Source organism: Chlorocebus sabaeus, chromosome 11 (genome assembly GCF_047675955.1).
Source record: "Chlorocebus sabaeus isolate Y175 chromosome 11, mChlSab1.0.hap1, whole genome shotgun sequence".
Lineage (NCBI taxonomy): Eukaryota > Metazoa > Chordata > Mammalia > Primates > Cercopithecidae > Chlorocebus > Chlorocebus sabaeus.
In genome coordinates, this window is record NC_132914.1 from 76,047,063 (window position 1) to 76,057,792 (window position 10,730).

General features: G+C 36.9%; 1 pseudogene; it reads right to left on the minus strand.

Annotated features, from left to right (window-relative positions):
* Positions 1–5,477: 5,477 nt before the first annotated feature.
* LOC119620671 (ras-related protein Ral-A-like) lies at positions 5,478–6,096 on the minus strand (annotated as a pseudogene).
* Between the last annotated feature and the right edge of the window lie 4,634 nt (positions 6,097–10,730).

A 10,730-nucleotide genomic window follows, 5' to 3' on the forward strand; every position in this document is an offset into this window, starting at 1 on the left:
TTGGAGCCTCCAAATCCTTAACAATTTTTCATACACAATATCTAATAATCAATTTTTAAAATCATGTGTTCTTAAAAAGGCAAAGCTCCATCCAAAAGAAAGAGAAAAGGTGGATAATAAAAAAAGACCCATAGATGACATTGATTTTGGAATTAGAAGACAGGACTTAAAAACAGCTATGATTAACATGTTCAGGAAAATAGAGGAGATGTTAGAAAACAGATTTTCCTGAGAAACTTGGAATTTGTAAAGATAAAGTGAAATTCCAGAACTGAAAAGTAGAGTATGGATGGATGCTACCAAAAAGAACATTAGTTTAATTGGCTTAAAAAAGAATGACCAGTGACCCCAGTGGGGAAACTGTTCAAGTTGGTCATTTTTTACATCCAGTACAGCACATAAGATATCAAAGGATCAGATTGTGTGACATTTTAGGTCAGTTCCACACTATATGGAAATGTTAACAGAAGTTATTGGATCTGTATCCCCAGGAGTGAAAATAGAAGGAGGACAAAGCAGTAGAAAATTAGAGGAAATGAATCCTACAGAAGCCTCTGCATCCACAGAGGAAGGAATCAAGATCATCAAGTCCAGAAGGCATTAGACTCCTATCTTTTGCATCTCAGAAATATGAGGACCTTCTGCAAAAATTCTTTTGGTCACTTAACAGAAATTCTTTGCTTCTACTGTTTGTCCTTTATAATATATGAAATAACTTATGTTTACATACACTGAAAATGATTGTACTTATGTGTCTATGCGTCTTTGAAGGTAAAATAGAGCTCTCAGCTGACCTGAAATATACGTGCAGCATGAGTGAAAACTAAACCTTTATTGCCTTATGCCTCTGAGATTATGTCACTGTGAGTTACTGACACGTAACCTGGCTTTATCCTGTCTGATACACTTCCCAAAATGATCTGGCCATATGCCCATTCTCCATGCTGTGCACCACTTTAGACACACTAGCCTTCTTGCTGTTCCTGAAATGAGCCAGATGCATCTCTGCTTCAATACCTTTGTTCTTGACACCCCAAGGCTGTAATGCCCATTCTATCTGATATCTGTATGGATCAATCTCTCACTTCCTCCATGTCCTTTGTCAAAAGTCACCTTCTCAATGAAGCCTCCCCTACTGTGTCAACTAACATTTCAACTCTCTCAACAGAATCTCTCTGCCTCCAGCTGGCTTAATTATTCTACATATAATTTATCATCATCTAACATACTATATTTTTTCTATTTTTTTATTTTGCTTCTCCTCCACTGCAACATAACTTCCATGAGGGCAGGAAGTTTTTTAATAGTCTTCATTTTTCAGAACCATTTTAGATTTACAGCAAAATTGAGTTGAAGGTACTGAGATAGTCCATATACCCCTGGTCCCACACAACCACAGCCTCCCCATTATCAATATCTCCCACTAATGTGGTACATTTGTTGCAACCGATGAACCTGACTTGGCACATCATAATCACCCAAAGTCCATAGTTTATATTAGGGTTCACTTTGGTGTTGTACATTCTGTGGATTTGGACAACTGTATAATGAATGACATGTATCCATCATTACAGTATCATACCAAATACTTTTGCTGTCTTAAAAATGCTCTATGCTGTCTACTAATTCTGCCTTCCTCAACCCTCGACTCAACTCTGAACAGCTACTGATCTTTTTGGTCTCCATAGTTTTGCCTTTTCCAGAATGTTATATTGTTTAAATCATACAATAGGTAACTTTTCTCAGATTGGCTTATTTCACATAGTAATAGGTGTAAAAGTTTCTTCCATATCTTTACATGGCATAATAGTTTATTTCTTTTCAGTGCTGAATAGTGTTGCATTCTCTGAATATACCATACTTTGTTTATCCATTCACCTACTGAAGGACATATTGTTTCCAAGCATTAGCAATTATGAACAAAGCTGCTATAAATATCTACGTGTAGGGTTTTCTTTTGCGTGTGTGTGTGTGAAAATAAGCTTCTGATTCCTTTGGGGAAGTACCAAAAATTTCTATTGGATCATATAGTAAATATTTGTTTAATTTTGTAAGAAACTGTCAATCCCTATTCCAAAGTGGTTGCACCATTTTGTATTCTCACCAGTAATGAATGAGAGATCTAGGTGCTCTGTATCTTCACCAACATTTGGTGTTGTCAGTGTTCTTCATTTTGGTCATTCTAATAGGTGTGTAGCAATAATTCATTGCTGCTTTAATTTTCATTTCCATAATGACATGACATGGAGAATATTTTAAATGTGAATTTGCCATCTCTATACATGTTAATGTCTTTGGCTCATTTTTAAATCAGCCTTTTTTGTTTTCTCTTTTTGAATTGTGAGAGTTTCTGTGTGTGTGTGTTTTTGGAAAATAGTCCTAAGGCCTGCAAATATTTTCTCCCAGTCTTTGGCTTGTCTTCTCATTCTCTTCCTATTTTCTTTCACAGAGTACTTTTTAACTTTAATGAAGCCCAGATTATCAATTATTTCTGTCATGGATTGTACTTTTGGTGTTGTATCTGAAAAGTCAACACCAAATCCAAGGTTATCTGGACTTACTTCTATGTTATCCTCCAGGAGTTTTCTGTTTTTGTGTTTTAGGCCTGTAACCTATTTTGAGTTAATTTTTGTGAAGGGCGTAATGTCTGTGTCTACATTGACTGTTTTGTATGTGGACGTCCAGTTGTTCCAGCAGGGCAAGATTTTTTTGTCTACTTCTGAACTCAGTCCTCGTTGCCTAAAAAAGTGTCTGCTGCATAGTAGCCTCTCAGTAAATTTTTTAAATGAAATAATATACATTTTATTGTGTTTGTGAATGAGTCACAATAATACAAGCACAAAATAAAAATTCACTTGGATTAAGAACTACTCTCTTTTAATGTATGATTATCTATAGGAAAATTATTTTGTACCAGAAATTTGTTAGTGTGAGCTCATTTTTTTTGTTTGTTTTTTATCTAAGAGCTGAAATCAGGAAATTTGAAAGGGTAGAAGATTTAATTAAGAGATGAGGATGGGAATAGTGGAAAGAGAGAAAGAAAGGAGAAAGAAAACTTGCATGGCCAGGTAACCAAGGAATCAACTTTTTAAGTCCTGAAAGCCTTTATGGTCAAAATATTCTAAGGACTCAGTGCTACACCAGCTTTCTAGAAAATAAATGTCTTCAAGAATGTTACACACTATGGATAATGAGTTGGATCTTAGCATGAGAGTCAGGTGGTTTTAGATGAACAAACAGGGTAACACTCATTTCACTCAATTGTTATAGAGCAAATTAATATTCATTAGATAAACTTTGTTGAATTCTTATTAGGTTCTGGAAAAACTACCAGACATTTTTAGTTTAATTATGTCATTTAATCTTCATAAAAATCTTGAAAGAGACAGAGCCAGGGGTGAAACTCAGCTCTGCTTGACTATGGAGCACAGAGAGTTTGTCAAGTACAGTATTTTGATGGATAGTGCAATGTCCCAATAGGACATTAAGGACTGTTTTTATGTTATGTAGTAAAAGAGGTGGAAGAAACCCTCTTCAATGCCAAAATGTATGCACAAAAACCTACAAACATATTATTATTTCAATTTTTTTAAAAGAAGTTTATTGGTCTTTAAATGGCTCAAATTGAACATAAACAAATCAATTAGTGGCATCAGCCTAAGATACATGATGCATTTTTGTCAGTTGGCTTCATGGCACTTCAGTACCCAGAAGAGGAAAGGTCTCAAAGCAAAGTCACAATGTTAGTGGTTAGGAGTCCTGGTTAAATAAGACTATAATGAGTACACATGGAAATTGCCGGGCCCACTGGCCAGTGTTACATTGGTTACGAATTCTGCATATGGCATAGCCTATGAGAAATATGAAAGATGTACATCTCTAATTCTTTAAGGACAAATATTTAACATGAGAAACTGGATGTCCTATCTAAAGAGCGAGTTCCTAAAAAGCCTATTTTTAACTTTACATACACACCTATTACCTGGAATGCCTGAACACATCTTTGACCTGTTGAAAGTAGGATTGAGCAAAAAGAAAAAAATACTCTGTTGAATCAACTGTCCTAGCCCCACTGGAAAGAGGGAAAAAAAATCTGACAGTGGCGTATTTCCCACTGAAATTATGTCCCCAAATAATGTGATCGAATTCTTCTAGCAGGGACACCACGCAATGGTGACCCGGCCTGATGTTTGGTTAGTGTGTGCCAAACATATTTTCTACACTGTATCCCGGTTTGACTGCTTGATGTTAACTTCTGAAAATGTAGCTACAATGTTCTTCATTATGAACATAAACGGACAAAAATTACTCCTAATAATTCCTATATAAAACTGTAACTTCATGAATATAAACTTGGAAATGAACAGATGGCAAGCATGAATATTTTCCCAAAGTGTCCCAGTGCAAGATGCATTAGCATTATTGACATTTTCTTCCTGTGCTCTGCTCTCAGGAGATTAAAAACTTAACACTTACATGTTCACCACTGGCAGAAAGTGATTTCCAGGGACCAACATCTTAGAGAAAAAGAGGGTTCATTCAAACTGGTGCTGAATCCTCGCAGTCAAAAATTCTCTTACAACTACATGCTGTTCCTTCATTTTAAATTACCTTGCAGTTTATTAAAAGTGATCAAAGAGTTCTGGAATCTTACTTTCAAGAACCAGAGAATGGCACAGATTTTAAATTTGGGCAGAGTCCTAGCAGACAGTTATTTCTCAAGGATTTTCTATACAAAAACTGTACTCCATGCTGGGCATATATTTTCTCACCACGACATATGGGGCAGTCGAACCCTGGTGTCAGTAAGAACACATCCAGAATCATATAGCCAGGTATTTTTCAGTTTTTAAATTAAGGTATATTCAAAAATTTCCATGTGCACGTTTACACCACTTTTCTAAATTAATCACCAGATAATTAAAGCAGATTCACAGATGAATTACTCTCAGTTTAACTACATGCAACAACCACACCAATAACTTTTTCTTCTAAATTTGGCATAATGATGGTTTACAAAAAGTGGTAAAATTTATCATGTTCACAATTGTCATTTTTCAAGGTAGTAGAAGACCAAGATATTTTAAAATGATGTAAACTTTAAGCTTTATAAAAAAAAAAAAAAAAAAAAAAAAACAGAGAAAGTCACCTTTCCTCCCATTCCCCACCCCCATCTCACCTCTTTATGTAATATTTCAAGAAAGACTGCCCGAGAAACACAAGCTTATATGCTACATTCAGGACCATGATAAATGTAGGCAATAATGAAATAAGTTGAACTTTGCTTCTTAGTGAAGCCACATTTATTTCTTTTTTAAGTAAATTTGACTTTTATTGCAGTTCCAATTCATGCTTTTAGCAATATACAACAATTTCCAAAATGTTAAAGTAATTCCAGTCAATTAAGCCTTCAATGGCAGTGCTAATAAATTATATTTATATGTATGGTCAAGATAAGAAAGGAATTTGGGCTTTGATTATAAGTTGCAGAATCTTTCTCTGATTCTCTTGGCCGAACTTTTCCTCTTTTTTTTCCCCCATTCTTTTCGTTGCTGTCTTCCATCTTTCTCGCTCGAATTTCTCTCAGTAAATCAAAAAATGCCTTGTCAACATTAGCTCGTGTTTTACCAGATGTTTCCACATAGTTAACATTCCAATGATCAGCTCTGTTTTGTCCCTCTTCTACAGAAACCTCCTTTTATCTTCTAAATCTGATTTGTTACCAGCCAGTAGAAATGGAACATTCTCATCTTTTATTCTTAAAATCTCCTCCCTGAAGTCAGCTGTAGCTGCAAAGGATTCCATTTCTGTAATAGAGAAGACACAGAGAAACCCCTCCCTGCTTCGGAAATGGCTGTCTCTAATTGCAGCATAGTCCTCCTGCCCAGCTGTTTATAAGATATCGATCTGTACTCTCTCGCCATCCAGTACTGTTTTCTTCTGATAGCTGCCTTCTTTGGTAAGCTCATAGTCCTCCACAAACTCATCGTACATGAATTGTAGAGTCAGAGCAGCCTGGCCCGCACTGGCACTGCCCACCGCCATGACTTTGTGTAAGGCCAAATTATTCTGATCCTTGGGTTTATTTGCGGCCATCTTGTGTGGTAGTTCTCACCAATAGGTTAGGAAGAATCTGCACAGCGAGCCAGTCCGCCGCCCAGAGGGCTCCGGAAGCAGCGGGTGCGTGGCTCCGGCTGGTGGGTGATTGGCCCTTGTCGCCTGGGAGGCCCAGCTCTGGGAGCAGTGGAAGGAGGAGTCTTTATTATTTCTATTTCACCTATGAATATGATCCTCAGTCGACCGAGGCTTTTAAGAGGTAGTACCAAAATTCATAGCTAGATAGTTCTATCTCCTAGTGTAGTGCTTTTCAAATATTGAAGTGCATGAGATTTACTAGGATGTATTATTAAATGCAGATGTTTATTCTATGAGTCTAACGTGTATCTGAGATTCACTGTTTCTCACAAACTCCCAAGTGATCTCAGTGTTGCTGCTGAGGTACCCCACTCTGAGTAGCAAGGTCCTAAAAAGTTGAATCCTGAGATATGGAAAGTACAATAAATATAAGAGTAGCCTGTTTGAGCATTTGGAATCACACAAAAACAGTAATTAGGCTCTTGTCTTCTTTTTTTCTCCTACAAGGTACAAATCTCAGTAAGCAGCAAGACCGTTTATTACACATCCTCTAACATAGAGAAGCAATCAAGAGTTGAACAAAAATAATGAGATAATGGACATAAGCAACCAAACCATGTCATTCTCTTCTGGGGAAGCAGGGGTGGTGGTGGAAAGTCTTTGGGTTTCAGCAGGCTTTTGCATATGGTTTCTGTATCAGTTACCTGTGGGTTTGACCACACCTTTTCTCCTATGAACCAGGATGCTATGTTGATTACTGAGAAAGGAAGTAAAATTGAAAAATATTCTTTTTTTTAATTATTTTGCAGAAACTGAGCATACCTTGCATGAGACTGCCTAAGTCATTGTGCTCAACTGTGCTTAAAAATTTTGCATCTCGGTTAGATATCACTCCTTACCTGACAGAAAACAATATATGGAAAAGACCAAGCAATAATCCTTCAAGGGCTTCTAGTTGTTCAAGTGAAGGAAAGAGTTACTTATCTTCTTTTAAATCAGAAGCTAGAAATGATTAAACTTAATCAGGAAGGCATGTCAAAAGCCAAGATAGGCCAAAAGCTAGTCCTCTTGCACCAAACAGTTGGCCAGGTTGTAAATGCAGAGAAAAGATTATTGAAAGAAATTAAAAGTGCTACCGCAGTGAACCCATGAATAATTAAGGGGGGAAAAAAAGAAGCAGTAGCCTTACTGCTTATCTGGGAAAGTTTTATTTATTTATTTGTTTTTATTTTTAGCGATCTGGATAAAAGAAGAAAGCAGCCACAACAGTCCCTTGCCAAAGCAGAATTCAGAGCAAGGTCCCAACTCTCTTCTATCTTATAAAGGTTGAGAGAGGTGAAGAAGCTGTAGAAAAAATGTTTGAACCTAGCAGAGAGTGGTTCATAAGGTTTAAGGAAAGAAGCCATGTCCACAGCATCAAATACAAGGTAAAGTGACAAGTGCTGATGGAGAAGCAGCAGCAAGTTATCCAGATCTACCTAAAACAACTGATGAAAGTGGCTGTAACTAAATAACAGATTTTTAATGCAGATGAAACGGACTTTGGGAAAAAAATACCAGGTAGGACTTTAATAGCTAGAGAGAAGTCAATACCTGTTTTCAACGTGTGAAAGAACAGGCTGACTCTCTTGTTACAGGCTAATGCAGCTGATGACTCGAAGTTAAAGCCAGCACTCAAGTACTCATTAACCATTCCAAAAATCTTAGGGCCTTTGAGAATTATTCTAAATCTACTCTGCCTGTGCTCTATAGATGGAATGACAAAGCCTGGATGACAACACATCTGTTTACAGCATAACTTGCTGAATATTTAAACCCACTGTTGAGACCTACTGCTCAGAAAAAAAGATTCCTTTCTAAATATCACTGCTCATTGAGAATGCACTTAGTCACCCAAGAGCTCTGATGGAGAAGTACAATGAGGTTAATACTGCTTCCATTCCTACTAATACAATACCTATTCTGAAGTCTGTGGATCAATAAATACATTTTGTAAGGCTAGTACTGTCATAGATCACTATGGATGGATATGGACAAAATAGATTGATAAACTTCTAGAAAAGATTCACCATTTTAGATGCCATGAAAAGCACTTCTGATTCATGGGAGGAAATAAAAATATTAACATTAACAGCTATTTGAAAGAAGTTGAGTCCAACCCTCAGGGATGACCATGAGGAGTTCAGACTCCAGTGAAGGAAGTAATTGTGGATGTGGTGGCTATAGCAAGACAATTGGAAGTGGAGGAGTTTGTGATGTTACTTAATTCTGAAATCTCATAAAACTTGAATGAATGAAGCATTGTTTCTTACAGATGAACAAAGGAAGTAGTTTCTTGAGATGGAATGTAGTTCTGGTGAAGATGTTATGAATATTGTTGAAATGACCACAAAAAGGCCAGGCGTGATGGTTTATGTCTGTCAACCCAGCACTTTGGGAGGCCGTGGCAGGTGGATCACTTGAGGTCAGGAGTTATAGACCAGCCTGCCCACCATGTTGAAACCCTGTCTCTACTAAAAATACAAAAATTAGCAAGGCATGGTGGTGCATTCCTGTAATCCCAGCTACTCGGGAAACTGAGGTGGGATAATGACTTGAACCCAGGAGGTGGAGGCTGCAGTGACCTGAGATCATGCCACTCCACTTCAGCCTGGGCAACAGAGTGAGACTCTGTTTCAATTAAAAGAAAGAAAGAAAGAAAGAAAGAAAGAAAGAAAGAAAAGAAAGAAAGAAAGAAAGAAAGAAAGAAAGAAAGAAAGAAGAAAAGAAAGAAAGAAAGAAAGAAAGAAAGAAAGAAAGAAGGAAGGAAGGAAGGAAGGAAGGAAGGAAGGAAGGAAGGAAGGAAGGAAAGAAGAAAGAAAGAAAGAAAGAAAGAAAGAAAGAAAGAAAGAAAGAAAGAAAGAAAGAAAGAAAGAAAGAAAGAGAAAGAAAGAAAGAAAGAAAGAAGGAAAGAAAGAACAGGAAAGTATTTAGAATAGTCATAAATTTAGTTGATAAAGTAGTGGCAGGGTTTGAAAGGATTGAATCCAAGTTGAAAGAAGTTGTGCTGTGGGTAAACTGCCATCAAGCATCATTGCATGCTACAGAGAAATTTTCATGAAACGAGGAGTCTGTTGATGTGGCAAACTTCATCGTTGTCTTGTTTTAAGAAACCCAGCCTTCTGCAACTACCATCCTGATCTGTCAGCACCCATCAGCTTTGAGGCAAGACCCTCTACCAGGAAAAAGATTACAACTTGCCGAAGGCTTAGATAATTGTTAGCATTTCTTAGCAATAAAGTATTTTTAAATTAAGGTATGTCCATTTTATATATATAATGCTACTACACTCTTAGACTACAGTGCAGTGTAAACATCACTTTCATATGCACTGGGAGAACAAAAAATTTGTGACTCACTTTATTGAAGTGGTCTGGAGCTGAACCCACAGTATATTTGAGGCATGCTTGTACTGTGAGTTACATTTTGCAATAATAGGCAATGAACATTTGCAAAATAACCTATTCATGACCTATTACTTGTGTTTCAAAAATTGTATTCAGTTGTATTAAAACGATTTGCATAATTGGAATGTTATTGATTTGACAATAGCTGATGATCGATAGTATGTTACAGATTAATTTCAAATAACTCAAAACTGATTTTTGAGAGCTTTTACATTATCTTGGCATTTCAGGGAAACTTGATTTTAAAAATTGTGTTCCGTTGCCTTGACTGGTTACTTAGCAATTAACATAAAGTTTTCAAAAAGCCTATATACATTTGAGAAGCAAAAAACAAAATTGAGACAAATAACAAACCAAACATATGGTGTTTGAATTGTTTTTTAAATTAAGGACTGTATTTATAGTTGCTGTGTTTGAGTTACTCATATGCAACTGAGAAATTGAATTTTATTTTCCTTCATTGGTTATTATTGTCAGGCCTCTGAGTCCAAGCCAAGCCATTGCATCCCCTGTGACTTGCGCGTTTACGCCCAGATGGCCTGAAGTAACTGAAGAAACACAAAAGAAGTGCAAAAGCCCTGCCTCGCCTTAACTGATGACATTGCACCACAAAAGAAGTGAAAATGGCCGGTCCTTGCCTTAAGTGATGACGTTACCTTGTGAAAGTCCTTTTCCTGGCTCATCCTGGCTCAAAAACCTCCCCCATTGAGCACCTTGTAACCCCCACTCCTGCCCACCAGAGAACAACCCCCCTTTGACTGTAATTTTCCTTTACCTACCCAAATCCTATAAATGGCCCCACCCTTATGTCCCTTCGCTGACTCTCTTTTCAGACTCAGCCCACCTGCACCCAGGTGATTAAAAAGTTTCATTGCTCACACAAAGCCTATTTGGTGGTCTCTTCACACGGAAGCACATGACAATTATAGTCAAAACTACAAAGTTATTATTTTGTTTTTAATCATTGTCTTTTCTGTTTTCTGCATTACATTTCTCTTGAAGCTTATAGAATTTACCATGTCAGTCTTCTCCCCAGGGTGACAGTCTCATTTTCTAGAATTTCTGAAAACACATGAACCATGCTTCTTCATAAGTTTTTAAAATATTATTCTCTCTTGATTTACCATGTGAAAATACTGCCAATTAGTA